Source organism: Spermophilus citellus (assembly GCF_964194105.1).
Source record: "Spermophilus citellus genome assembly, chromosome: 8".
NCBI classification, from domain to species: Eukaryota; Metazoa; Chordata; class Mammalia; order Rodentia; family Sciuridae; genus Spermophilus; species Spermophilus citellus.
The window spans coordinates 129,058,048-129,072,600 of record NC_138189.1 but is presented as its reverse complement, the minus strand read 5'-3'; the positions used below and the strand labels follow the sequence as shown (position 1 = coordinate 129,072,600).

The following is a 14,553-nucleotide window of genomic DNA, read 5'->3' as shown; positions in this document are numbered from 1 at the left end:
ATCTCAGAAAAGCCAACTGTTCACTTGAAGCAGGCCCCTTAGACCCGAGGAAGTCTGAAAATGAGGTTACTCAGCCAACAGGGACTGGCTGAGGGCCTGGAAGCTCCCACAGCTGATTGTCCTCTTGTTTAATAGCAATGTATAGGACTTCCTGTCCCTGATGGTATGGCAGAGCAGAGTATCCAATGTGTAAGTGGTGACCTGGCCATTTATGTGCAGTTTCCCATAGATCTCGTCAAATTTGGCCAGAAGGTTGGGTGCATCCTTCACTTTTTCCCTAACCTTGACCAACACTTCCTCTGAGAACTCATGTTTTTTCACAAATCTTGATAAATTTCCTTCTGCAGTATTCGTTAGTATATCTATCAGGGTTTCCAACATATTTGACTGGATATGAATTATAATATTTAAATTTGTGCAAGTTATGCTCTCTGGATTCATGATTTGAGAAAAAATGGATGCAGCTTTTGCTACCTGGTTCTGGTTCAGAGCTAACGCCACTGCAAAGCAGCAGGCTCTCCTGGAAAGAACGTCTCCTTGATTAAAGCTTCTTCTCTTAATGTAGTACAGATTTTAAAAGACTATGGGCTATTCAGTTTGTAGCAAAATTGCAAAAGCAAGGACATAGGTATCTTTGGTGAACTTCACATCTTTGTTTTTCATCTCTATCAACACTTCCAAGGCATTTTTATATTTGCCTTTGATAAATAACATATCCATCAAAATACTGAATGATGTGGAGTCTGAGAAGAAACCGTGTAAATGCTGGTCTTTGATGAGCTCCATTGCAGACTCCTCAAGATCCAACTCATAACACAGCCTCATGAAAACTGGTCCAAACTTCTATTCCGCCAAAGTGACATTTCTGTTCTCTGTATGGTACCTGTACATGACATTTTTAGCCAGCTCCACATCATCCTGGGTCTGACTCAAATGAAGCAAAGTTCTCAATTCGTCCTTTAAGATGAGTTTGTTCTGGGTCAATTTCTCTTCCAAGTTTCTAAAATAGGTTTCTTTGGTGCCAGGAAGATTATATGCAACAGCCAATTTCTTATGTTGAAATTCTTTTAATTTCATGATATTATCTGTAAGTAGATATTGTTTAGCTCTGAGAGGGCACTGGCAGCAGTTGGAGCCTGTTCCTTCCACCCCGGGATAAAAAGAAGTCCGGGTCGTTTGCTGCAAAGCTTGTTCCAAGGACCGAAATGCAGCCATATTGTCCTGGGCCGCACCACTTGTCGTGTAGCATATGTGTTATTCAATTTAGGTGTCTACAATTGAGACAGGAAGAGAAAATGGATTAATTTTAGAATATCTCAGAGACATTCAGCATTTACAAATGAAGAACAACCTTTTGAGAACTTAAGATCTCAGAACAACAAAGAGCACATTAGTTTAGGGGTGAAGGACTCTGGGGACCTGTCTGCGTGCAGTGTACTGAGGTCTGATGCTGGCCAGTGTTGTCTCCTTTGGTTGCTGGTTCTGGAGTCGGTAGCCTTTTCCTGAGGCCCATCTAGAGGTTCCTCATCAGAGCCCAGGAACTAAAAATAAATAGTGTCTGTGGGTGTCCCCAGGCCGGAGCTATAGGTGAAGGGATGGAGGGTGGGAAGAACAGACTGCTCTTTTTCTGACATGCCCTCTCAGTGAGCAGAGCACAGCATCGATCTACAACTTCTGGTTGAACCCAAAATTCAGCTTTATCCTTGCAGAGAAAGATTCTTGGGATTAAGATTTGATTTTTTTTTCACTCTTACAAGGCTTAGAATCATAGACCAACCCCAAAATAGTTACTTGAAATTGGAACAAACTGAGTCCTAGGACCAGTTAATTTCCATGTCTCAGGATCAGCTTGACCTGCTGAGAGAGAGAGAGAGAGAGAGAGAGAGAGAGAGAGAGAGAGAGAGAGAGAAGCAGTAGGGCAGCTCAAAGGTAGGAAAAGTCCATTTCCCACCAGCCTCCCCTTCCCCAACCAGCCCTCTTTAAAACTACCCATAACTTTCCAGGAACATTCTTCTTAAAACTTCTGCCCAGAACAAATATAGGAAACACTTAAAATTATAGTCTTTCCTCCTTCTGGGTGTGTGTGAAATTCTCTGTAGGCAGGCATTTAGCATTTTGGGGGAAGAATACAGACAGCCCTAGCATGGGGCTGACATTGTACAATGAATACTTAATAAATACTACTCCCAGAGAGTGAATGAGCTGGGAAGCAAATTGGCTCTCCCAGCCATTGGCATCACTGGAAGCGTTGATTAATAAGCTCTTTACCTTCATGGGGCGATGGTACAAAATACATTAGCAGATGTGACTTCTGCCCTCAGGGACTTGTTTGTGAAGTGTGAAATTTACCTCCCTTGTCATTCTCAGCTGACAAAACAGGTGAATGGTGGTTGGTCCAAGGAATGATGTGGCCAGCAGAAAGCCTGCAAGTGCCCTCCCCCTTCTTTGTTGTTCCAGGGTCCTTTTCCTTTGAGCTGCTGACAGTACCTTTAAAATGCCTGTTTGCTACAGTTGCCCTTCTGTTCCATATGTGTAGTGTAAGTACCTTTAAAGGGATGTATTTTCCCTCCCTTGACTTGCTTCATCTGGAAGGTTTGGATCTGCATTGGAAGCCTGAATTTGGTTGAGGAATGATTTTCCTTTCTCTGGCAGGAACTTTTATTTTTCTCACAACTGAAAATATCATTAAAACCTGGCTGGTCCTAGACAAGGATGGGAACTAGGAATATTGTCTTTGTTCTCCCTTCTCTGGCCCTGTTCTTTTCTGTGCCCCTGCATACCTTCTGCTTCTTCTAGCTCCTTCTCGTTGCACATGGCCTGGGAACCTTCCCTGTCAGCATTTAAAAGAAAAAAAAAGTTTAAAAATTGGATATAATTTTAGATTTACAGAAAAGTTGCAAAAAATAGTATGGAGAGCTCCTGTGTCCCCTTTATTCATTTTCCTGAATGCCGACCTCTTATTTACCATGCCAATAGTTCCAAGGTAATGTCCTTGGAGTGCATATTTTTTAAACCTCTTATCCTAGGGACCTTGCTGTTGTCAGGGTACAGAGATGACTTGGTTCCTTCCTCTTTCTCTTACCTTAAGGAGTCAGCAATCTAGGAGTGGGTTTTGATGACTTAAGACTTTGTCTTCCCATATGAATTTTTATTAAACTGTTCCAAAAATGGCAGTGGGGAATGTACAGATAATAGTTTCTAGTAATTGAATGTCAGCTACAGTAGAATCTGGTGAATAGGTCCTTTTGACTTGAGTCCATGCTGGGATCTTGAAATTGCTGTTTATTTATTTATTCTTCTGTTCGTTTAGTATTAGTTACTGCCCTGTAAGTGCCAAGTACTTTCCTAGTCTCTGAAGATACCAAATTGAACTTTATGATATAGCTCTTGCATTTAAGAAATTTGATCTAGGGCTATGGTTTGGATGTGAGATGTCCCCCGAAAAGCTCATTTCACCTCTGAACATTCTTGGCAATGCAAGAATGTTCAGAGATGAAATGATTAGATTACAAGATGTGTCCTAATGAGTGGATTAATCCTTCTGATGGATTAGTGATTTGAATGGATTACTAGATGGTGACTGTAGGTAGGAAGGACGTGGCTAGAGGAAGTAGTAGGTCACTGGTGAGCATGTCCCTGGGGATGATACCTTGTCCCTGGTTCCTTGGATGGGCTTGCACACTCCCGCTCCCCCACCCCTGCTTTGTGGCTGCCATGAATTGATCAGCCTTCATCTGCCATATTGTTCTGTCTCACCCCAGGCCTGCCTAGAGCAATGGAGTTGACTAACTGCAAACGGAGCCTTTGAAGCCATGAGCCAAAGTAAACTTTTCCTCTCTAAGTTGTTCTTGTCAATTTTTTGCTTATAGTAACAAAAGCTGATTAACTTGTAGAGTGATCAAAACAGTTACAAAGCAATGGAAATATGGTGGAGATACATACAGGGTGTGGTGGGAATGCAGGGAAGATCTAGCCCAATCTGACCAGTCCTCATTAAGCTGCTCCACCCAGAAAGAACACACGGGGACTATGAAATAATATGGTTCTGTCCAGGCAAACTTACATTAAGATGGTTTAGGTAAATTCAGGGGACTGTCAGTGCTTTGTTTTTTATAAATGGATAATACATTGCTGCCCATGAAGTAGAGTTGAAATAGTTATTAAATGCACCAGTATGCTGATTGTGGTTATTGTCCCCCCAAGAAGGTGAAACAGTTTTATTTCACAATTGTCTTTAAAACTGAAAAGATACTTTTTTCTTTCATATAAAGACATTACTACAATTGGGTGCAGTGACGCATACCTGTAAACCAGCTACTAGGGGGACTGAGGCAGGAAGATTGCAAGTTCCAGGAGAGCCTCAGCAATCTAGTGAGAGATCTTGTCTCAAAAATAAAATAGAGAAGGACTGGGGCAGAGTGCTTGTCTAGAATGCATGGGGCCCTGAATTTAATTCCCAGTATCACAAAACAAAAACAAAAAAATTAGTATAGATACCTGTACTTTATAGAAAAAGATTATATAAGACCACCCCAAAGAAAAATATAACCCATTATATGGTTTCAATAAGGTTGTTTGGAAAAATTCGCGTTTGGACCAATGGCTCTAAGACTGTGTCCCACAACTGCATCACCTAGTTCACAGTGTGGGTCGCTGTCATCAGTGTGTGCTCCTACATTCTCATCACCTAGCCTTCCGTTGGTTCGTCAGCCTTTTCTGCAGGTTTGTCAGCAGATTGTGCAGGTCGTGCCTTTCTCCATGATCCTTCTCAAGGACCTTCCAGGAAAGGAGACACATTATTATTCTGGTAGATCATAAATTCCAAGTCCTTACCAACAGTTCTAGTTGGTAGAACATGTCTCTTTGAAGGTACAGAGCCCATGTTTAACCTGTTCATTTGAGTTCCATTCCATAAACGCAGACATATGTCTCTCTGAGGAAGTGTGAATTGATGGAGAAAGGGCTCACATGGACAGAACTCTGCAGTCAAAATACTTAATGGCAGGCGGGCAGGTTTGGAAAATGTGAGTGCCCATATCATCATAGCCAGCAGCAAGCAGCTGACACCATATGGTTTCCAGCCGTACCACTGTATTGGTATCCGGGTCTTGCTTCTAGTTAGAGGTGCAAGAAGAAACCCAGGGAGTGGTCTTGTCAAATAAAGTCTGATTTCCAAACAACTCATGGAACATAAAATTACATAACAGTCTAGCATCAGCAGTAAACCCCCAAGTTGAGATACCAATATGGTTGTCAGCGTGGAGAATTTTTCCTGGTGAGCAGCAAATTCGGACTATACCCTTTTCAATGCAGCCAGCTCTGCATGCAATTTTGATTTCAGACCAACTGTGGCTGAACCTTGTTTAACAGCTTCCGTTGCATATTCAGTTGGATAAACTCTGCCAAACAGTGACTTCATTGTCATACTGGTTGTGAAACGTAGTGCCAGCAGGGCATATACATACACATATGTGTATTATTGGGTATATGAGAAGTTGTACCAGTTCAAGACTGGGCAGACCCATTGCTTTAGACCTCTGGTAGGAGTGCTGGATGGCAATGGTGGAGCCAGCTGCTCACATCAACAGCCAGGAAGCTAATCCATAGAGAGAGGAAGAGACAACTTCTCACAGTCCCCTTTGAAGTTATGCCCCCAGTAACCCCAGAGCCAAAGACCTCCCATTTGGCTGTACTGATACTGGAAATTAAACCCACAGGCACTTAATCACTGAGCCACATCCCTAGCCCTTTTTATTTTTATTTTGAGACAGGGTTTTTTCCAAGTTGCTTAGGGGCTCACTAAGTTGCTGAGGCTGGCTTTGAACTTGCAATCCTCCGGCCTCAGTCTCCTGAGTAGATGGGATTACAGGTGTGCACCACCATGCCTGGCTTTGGCCATACCTCTTCAAGGTTTTCCATCCTCCCAGCAGTGCCACCCTGGGGATAAAGCTTTATTTTGGAACCAGGGGTTGAAGCCAGTGGGTGCTTAACCACTGGGCCACAGTGGGCCTTTGAGGAATACTTATCTAAGCCATAGCAACTTCTAAATGTCTTTTATGGATTGTTTATATTATACTCACAATGAAAGTTATTAAAGACATATAAAAACACGTTGTTCTCCATGGATCTCATAATAGATTGTGAGCATGTATTTGGATGCAGGTCAGCAGATCGAAAATGAGAAGCAGATATTTGACCAGTTGTCTAAAGGCATTCGCTCAATTATGGAAACAGAACGGCAGTCATAACTCATCTCTTGCGTACTGTCAGATGTGAGAGGTTATCTTTCTTAAGCTTTTTTATATGGTAATCAGAAAGACATTTAGTTGTGTAAATGATCCCCAAGGTACATGTTTTTTATTTTATGTGGGTATATAAATAAAATACTACTGTGTGAAGTGTTTGTAAATGCTCAGCTTCTTTATGTGATCATTTATCCTCTTAAGAGGAGCAATTTGCAGTGGAAAGGCCACCCTCGATTTCATTTTAAGTATTTGTGATGCTTTTCTCAGGGGAGGATGATTTTAAGGAGAAAGAGTTATTTTGTGTAAATATTTAAATTTTTTTCACATTCTCTCCATACAAACAGTGAAATAATTGTACATCATTATCATTTAAGAGGTTTTCTTATGTTTGCTGTAATAAAAATTAATATCTCTGGTGGAAGGATCACTGTACTGGAAAACTACAGCTTTCGTAAATTATTTAGTCATCTCTGCAGTCTAATCAGGGTTTGATAGCTGCAACTTGTAGCAAGCCAGATTTTGGCAAAGCAGAAAGACAGAGGACTGTATCCAGAGCAGTATCAGAGGAACGCTGTGTGCGAATGGGTTCTTCAGACTTTCACAGATGCCTTTTAATTTGTCAGTAAATTAGAGACTTCCTTTTTGGGCCGTGTCAGTTATTTTTAACCAAGTAAAAACTCTTTTCTGCCTGAAACTTTCGTTATCAGACTATGATCTCTTATAAATAAATTAGAATCTTTTGGAGGGCTACTTCCTTTTTTCCTGTCTTTTCTCTCTTTTCTACTGGGCGACATGAGTAAAGTGAATCAAAGAGCCATTTATCCAGCCCCAGTGTTGACTCCAGCCTTCACCGCCAACGCAGTTTCTGGATCATTGTAAGTATAAGACAGGGGAACCCTCTAACCCAGACCCGGCCCAGTTCACTGTGAGATGGTTCAAGATACAACGGTTAGTTTTAATTGCATTTTGAGCTATGTCCCAGAGTGAATTGCAGGAGCCCCAGAATGAACTTAATTCCTGGTTACTCTTGGTGGAGCAAAATTTCTCTTTTCCCATGAAACCTGCTGGACATCCTTAGTCTGACTTTCTCTGTTCGGGAATCTCCCCGTGAGAAGTGAGTGGAGATTCAACCAGGTTGGAGGACAGGCTGGTCACAGATGGCTACAAACTGCCGTCCATCCCCTCCAGGGTCCAATTTTCCAGTCCCCTGCCTGTTCTCCTAATGAGAAATAAACCAGAAAATGGTCCAGAATCGAAACCAAGCCCAAACCATAAAACAAGGTTAAGATGGATTTTATCCTTTGGCTCTCGAATCATCTTATCTAATTCTATTTCAGTAGCTTTTGATAAAATGTGTCACATATATAAAGTCATTTTATAGGTCTTTCTCTTTCCATCTCTTTCCTTCCTCCCTCCCTTTCTAAATAAGAGGTGGGAGACTGTATGCTCATGTAATTCTAAAGTGGAAGCTTAAAACTAAGAACCGTTTCTTCTCCCTCCTCCTTTACACTTGGTCTTTAACACTCGTCCTCATGGAGAGTGTGTTTGGTTTTGTGATCAATGTGGCTGTCTGGTGTTTGTGATTTTCTCCCGGTTGACTCTTGCTGCTAATGAACATGATCATTTATACTGTGTCACTGTAGTATAGGCATGTTTAATAATTGATTGGGCCATGGTAGGTAGAGAGCAGCAAATGCAGTCCCTTTGTTGCCATGGCAATACATTTGGTTAGGGGGCTGTCCATCATTGGGCCACATGGATCTGGCACATGGGACATAATCGCCTGTGGTTGAGGTGGTTGGAAGACAAAATCAACTTAAGAAGAGGTGGCGTTTTGAAGCAAATTAATATGTATTTCAGAGAGTGTTTGGAATCACAATTGTAGAGTAACTTACCTTTTTTATTATTGAAAGCCTCATTTTCAGCTAATATGTCAGCGTAGAGAATGAGTCAAGTGACAGATTTGTTTACTTGCTAACATGGTGGGATTTGATCATTTATTGTACAAAATGGTAATTGTGTGAGGTTTGCTTCTTCCTTCTATCATCCCAAGGAGGGTTTCTGATGCCCTGTTTATTAGGGACGCCAAAGGGAAAGGACAACATATTCTCTCCTTTTATTCTTTATTTTAATAAAAAAATCATAGGTTCTTAAATGTAGAGGCTTTGCTTATGTATGCTTTCAACAACTGTTTATTGAGCCTTCAGTCAGGGGCTCTTAGGGACTGGATACTGTGCCAGCCCAGCAGTTGTGCTCCCTGCCCACACAGTGGGAAGGCTCTGGTGGGCAGTGTCCCTCTAGCACTGTCCTTTCCCTTACGGATAAATCTCCCTGCATATTTAGTAAGTTTTTAAAACAGTTTTTTTTATTCCCAGTATAGTTTTTTAATGTTTCTCCTGGTGGCTTATTAATATCATTTGTCAACAACCAACATGAAGGCAAATGAACACTGTGGTGGCCGAAGCCCTGGCCCTTCTGTGGATCCACGTCCTTCCTGTCCTTGATGTGCAGCCTCCAGTTCTGCCTCTGTCATGGTGCCATTGGCACCAACAGCACGTGCCCTCTGGACAGTTCACTCAATTAGTGTCCCACACATTGCCCTGTTTTTCTTAAATGTTATTACTTAATCTTTTATGTCTTCTTTCCACACCTCTTAGAAGTGCTGGGGTAGAAGAAAAAAGCTAAAGCCAATGTGAAGCCTCAGAACCTTTATTTTGTAGAGTCATACCTGTAGAAATGAAATCATAATTGGTTATTAAAAAAAGTCAGGATCCAGACCCTGAGATCCACCCTCCCCCCCCCAATTCTCCTTGGCCATTTCTAGGAGGAAGAGCCAGGAAGTGCAATGTTCTGGCGTGGGAGTCTCGTGACTGTGGATGGCCATCAAGAGGGCCGACCTTTGGGGCTGGCTGTGACCTCAGGCATGGTGGGTTATGACAGTGTTTAGGTATTACAGAGCGAAGGGATGCAGCACTTGGTAAGGAGTTTCAGTTAGACACATCAAGCTTTGGAAGTCACTGTGGGCTTCTGAGAAGATGCTTAATGTGAACAAATGAACACTCCAGGGAAGATAAAAGAAGCACTTGCTGCCGTGTGTTCACGTGGTTGGGGGCAGGGAGGACAGCTAGAGGTGCCCTTGGAAGGGATGTCTTACCCATCTGACACAGAGAGACTCAGGGCTCTTTGATTTTGAACTGAGATGCCATAATAAATACATGACAGAAATAGGAATCAGATTCTCATGTCAGTGCCATCTCTTTTGATCAAAGTGGGCTTTCTGGCTCTGAATTTTGATGATTATCTTATTTTCCCTTGCTGAAGGATCATTCCAACATAGCTTGACCTTTATCCCATGATTATGCTGCTCTAGTCCTGATTTAAATAGGTTGGATATTAAGAGACACCTACTAGATTCAATAAAAAGGGACATTTATTGCAAGGATTCTGGAAGTCAGGCAAAGCTAGGACTCAAGTCAGGACTTGGAATGCCAGCTAGCACTCTTTTCTATTTTCTTTCACTCAACTAGCTTTTACTCCATGTAATTGAAGTAGGCTTCTCTAAACTTTGCTAAGTTTGTGTTCCAGTTGTTGAAATAACTAGAAAAACACCTTGAGCATTTTCTGATCCTAAATTCTTGGGGGAGACCATTTGATGGGCTCAGCCCCGTTCATTTGAGTCAACACAGGTGAGAGGCGAGATGGCCAGGCTCCACATGCCCAGACGGCTGCCAAATCCCAACCCTGAATTTGAGGCACTGGGGGCCAGAGAAGATAATCTGAGCAGATACTCCTCACAAATTGAAAATCCCCACTTAAAGTTGCCCAGATTCCTGAAAAGTTGTGTGCCATTGTTTTACTAACATTTTGAAATCTCTCTGAGGCATCATGAGGAATTAGATTTATTCTGTCCATTTTGCTAATTGCATGACATAAAAACCGTTCCGATCTGGAGCTTTGCATTGAAGCTGGCGGTTTCTGCTCACCTCTGCACTCCTCTGCCCTGCTGGAAAATTAGCTTTCCATTTATTTATTTATTTTGCAATATAAGCATTGAGAAGTTAAAGGTCTGTCGTGCTTTAGTACAGTGCCTCGACAATTAAATGTGAGTTTTCACGTATGGAGAAATTTTGTTAATCGTAAACCACATTTCTTTTGATTGTATTTATACCCCTGCCATAGAAGTGTAGAAATGAATAACCTTGAGATATTCAGACCTCAGAAGGTTTACTTGCTTCCAAGATTCTGATTTTATTTATAAGGCTGCAAAAAGAAAAAAAAAAACCAATAACAACCAAACACTCAATGAAATTTGTTGTGATTCATTGCTTATCACCTTGAGCTGTTACCACTCAATGCTAGAAAGGTACTGAATCGCAGACAGCAAGAGGACTGAATAAAAACCCTGTAGCTCCAAACAGAAGCCCGAGGGTTGCTATTGCAGGCATTTCTCGTCACATATTGAGTGGACCCAGGCCAGTGGCTTTAGATCTGAGCTTTTCTGCCCACTCCCACCCCTGTGGGAAGGGAGTACTTTTGTCAATTACAGCAGCTGCTCTCAAGGCTGGTTCTTTTGCTGGCTGAAGGAAAAGCTAACAGGAACAACAGATTTCAAGCCCAGTTGAGCAGTGGTCTGACAAAAAGTAAATCTGGATAAATTATGCTGCGGCCTGCTGGAGTCCCCCTGTCTCCCTCGCTGGGTTTGATGTATGCAGCAGTACTTTTCTGCTTCTGCTTTTAAATAAACAGTAAACAAATTCTCTGTCCTATGCAGATTTGAGAGAGGCATTGAAGCAGGTGGCTCTGAAATGTACATCAGGGGTGTCTGCCGAAGCCTGATGTCCATTGTGTTGAAATATAGAACTCACACATTTAAGCCAGAAGACCTGGAGTGGAACAAGTTGGGTTGCAAGCCTGGTAATAAAGTAAATGATGAACAGAAAGAGACCCCAGAAGTGCTGCAGAAAACCTGGTGGAGGATGGGAGGCCAGGCCAGGGGCAGTGGGTGCTAGGGAGGCCCACATGTGGCCCCTGCAGGCTTGGTGCCGCTTCCTCCTCGGACTCCTTTCCCAAGTTCATGTCTTTGGGTGGGGTAGAGGGAAGCTTTGCTTGTCGGTTTTGTTGTTTGGTTTTATTTTGAGGGCGTTAGAAAGTCTTTATTTTTCGTTGCTTAATCAAAGCTTCACCTTAAAGATAAATTCAGGGCTGGGATTGGGGCTCAGTGGTAGAGCGCTTGCCTAGCACGCGTGAGGCACTGGGTTCCATCCTCCGCACCATGAAAAAAATAAAGTTTATTATGTCCACCTACAACTAAAAATATTAAAAAAAAAAAAGAAATCCAGCTTTGTTTCATTCTCAAGAAATGTTAGAGTAAAAAACAAAAACAAGAGCAAACCCCTCCCCAAGGAACCTATAAATGGTGGCGAAGGTAGGGCTCCCGACTTTGGTATTGTACTTCACAGAACTTCTTAAAGCCATTATTTATTTATAGTGGTCCCCCACACCCCATCTGCCCCGGCCTTTCCTTTGGTGGCCTGCCTGTGTGAGGGGCTGGCCTTTATCAGCTAGCGGGGTCAAGGCCTTTCTCCTTCCACCTGTTCGCGAGGCTCACAGAGCAGCCTGAGTGCTTCTCAGCCCCTCCCGGCCTCTCTCGCAGGCGGGTGTTGGCTTCCCACCTGCCTTATTTCTGGCTGCAGAGAACAGACACAGCATCCTGTGACCTCAGGAGTAGGAAGCTTATTGTTCCTCCTGGGGAAAGAGCATTCAGCTCCAGGAAGGACCAGGGCGGGGGGGGGGGGGGGGGGGGGGAAAGCGGACACCTGGAGGGAGGGAAGTCAGAGGCTGCTTGGAGCCCCACTAGTTCTGGGAGTGCGCCCTCACTCCATCCCAGCTGCTCCTCTGTCTCCGGCCTGTCTGCTTTCCTGCCTGATGCTGGCCAGCTTTATTTTCTGGATTTGAACTGGGAATTTGAATGGCTGAGCTCCTGGAATGCCACAGTTGACATTTAGGCATGTCACAGGTTGGTGGCCAACCCAGGGATACGTTGCTTTCAGGCCAGGTTCCCACCGTTGGTTCTGTGAGGACTATGTAGTTCCATTGGACTAGCAGGTGGATGTTGTGCATGTGTGTGTGTGTTAGTGTATACACACACACACGCACTTGCACGCTTAAGTACAGAAAATCATTGTCGGAGACTGCCCCCAAGCATCGGTTGGGAATATTACCAGTTTCCTGAGGAGCAGCGGTGGGGCAGGGCATCACCTGCACTGGTGTGCGGAGTGCACTCCCAGAGATACTCATAAGATACCAGCAGGGCAGAAAGTATTATCCCTGTTTTGAAACTGAGGAAATTGGGGCCAAAATAGGTTAAGTACTTTGCCTAAAGCTATAGACTGAGTAGGGAGCAGAGCTGGGATTTAAAGCCAGATTTATTTGACTCCACTAGGCCATAATGTGTTTTTAAATTTTAATGAGGCAGGAAGCGTCATGAGTAGAGCTGCCCCTTCCTTATTCTTGGAGGGACAGGCCTGTAAGATTGCAGAGCTGTGTTCCCAGAAACTCAAGCTTCTGAGTTTCCTCTTCAGCCCGATTCCCAGGCACTGAGTTTTAATGACTTCTCTTCAGTGGCTGAAAACTCAGACTCTTTTTAGAGGTCCTTCCTTCTGAGTTGTCAGGCATTGAAGGGCAGCGGCTGACACTCAGTGCTTGGAGTCAGCACTGGCCTCCCTACAGCACAGCTGGATTCGGGGGCCCGTAGGGGGAGTTCTCAGGTGGAGAGGCCTCCATCTGGGGGACCTGCTCTGGAGGGGGCTTCCCAAAGGGGCCTGTGGGTGCTGACGGGTCCCTTCTTTGCTCTGTTCCTCATGGGGTCTCTGGCGCCCTGCCTGGAGGCCAGGGCGTTGCCGTGGCAGCTGACAGGAGGTGTGCAGCACAGTCTGCGTAACTGGATGGCTCCACCTGCTCAGAGGCCTCCACGAACCTTGCCCTCCTAGCACAGCAGCCTTCCCACTGCTCTTCGTTCAGATTTTACCAGCCCTGGGACGGGAGGCTGGTTTTCTGATGCCTGTCTGGACTTCTTTCGGGTTCAGCCTTGGCTTCTCTGGCTGTGTGTTTAATCTGCTCTGGGGAGAAGTATGTGCAGCCCGACAGCCCCTTCTCCTTCCTGCCCCTGCTCTCTTTTCACCTTAGGGCTTTGGTGGCTGTCGCGATTAACAGTATAGACTTTGGAGCCAAACAGACCTATTCTCCTCTAGCACTTTCTGGCTGGGGCACCTTTGACAAGTTGCTCAGTCCCTCTGAGCTTGGGGGTATGTGAGAAAGCACTCAGCGCAGCATGGGGCCCAAGGTAGTGGCCCAGGAGAAGTTAGGTGCTGCTAATACTAATAATGATCTGAGTAGTCACTGCGTCTTTCTCAGGCCTGTTAGTGCTCCTTGTTCCCAAAGGGGGAGCTCTTCACTTGGATCTGCAGCAGCGTGGTAATGGACAGGAGCCCTAATGCAGGGTCTTTTTGTTTATATTCTGTTGTCACCCCAGGGTTTGAAGCATTTTGAGTGTTATAAAGCATATTTTGTATGAAGATAATTACCATGCTTCTAATGTAGTTGGGAGCCGAGGTGTTTTAATTAATGATGTGCCAGACACCCTTTCAAATAGGGTGAAGTATGATTTTTAAAGCCTTTATCTACTCGGTCATAATTAGGGACACTTGGAATGTTCCAGCATAATATCTGCTGATTTGCACACTTTCATTAAGCAATCAGGATTGAATGACCCAATGACCAGCTTTTCATGGGATCAGGTTCCAATTTTTCAGGTGGAAGAGCAGGCTCTGCTCTCTGTTCTTCTCCCCTGCCAGTGGTAACTTTAACTCATGTCTTGTTTTTCTAAAATGAAACTTTTGTGCATTTTTTTGAGGTCTTGATTTTTGTAGAATCCCTCCATCACATATTCTTCCTTTTTTGTCATATGAACCTGTTTGGCCAAGTCTCTCTGCTAGTACAGTTTTCATGTGGTACCATTTGTGGGTGTTAGAGGTTGTTAATAATGGAATGAAAAAATAAAGTTTGTGCCATGAGAATCAGGAGACAGAGGGAGAAGAGTAAAGTTGAAAACTTGAAACCTGGGCCAGGGTAGAGCTATGGTCTAGCATCTGCAAGGCCCTGTGTTTGATCCCCAGGACCACAGATAAATAAAGCAAAGCCACCACCAGTAACAGAACCTTGAAACTGAAAGGGACTGTCGAGTTCTTCTCTACCCCTCATTTTTATGGGCCAAGCTCCACAGGAACAGGGACCATGCTTGTCTCATTCA

The 14,553-nt window shown here is 43.8% G+C and overlaps 1 protein-coding gene and 2 pseudogenes across 4 annotated transcripts in view; 1 reads left to right on the top strand and 2 right to left on the bottom strand.

Moving 5' to 3' along the window:
* Positions 1–14,553, top strand: part of FHIP1A (FHF complex subunit HOOK interacting protein 1A) — a 230,493-nt gene that overhangs the window by 94,383 nt on the left and 121,557 nt on the right. The window lies entirely within an intron of this gene.
* LOC308654646 (pentatricopeptide repeat-containing protein 2, mitochondrial-like) lies at positions 67–1,216 on the bottom strand (annotated as a pseudogene). Its single transcript has 2 exons — positions 1,023–1,216; positions 67–698 (listed from the first exon to the last, which is right to left on the bottom strand). The product of its transcript is annotated as a pentatricopeptide repeat-containing protein 2, mitochondrial-like (transcript).
* LOC308654732 (proteasome subunit alpha type-1-like) lies at positions 4,842–5,425 on the bottom strand (annotated as a pseudogene). The gene has a single exon. The product of its transcript is annotated as a proteasome subunit alpha type-1-like (transcript).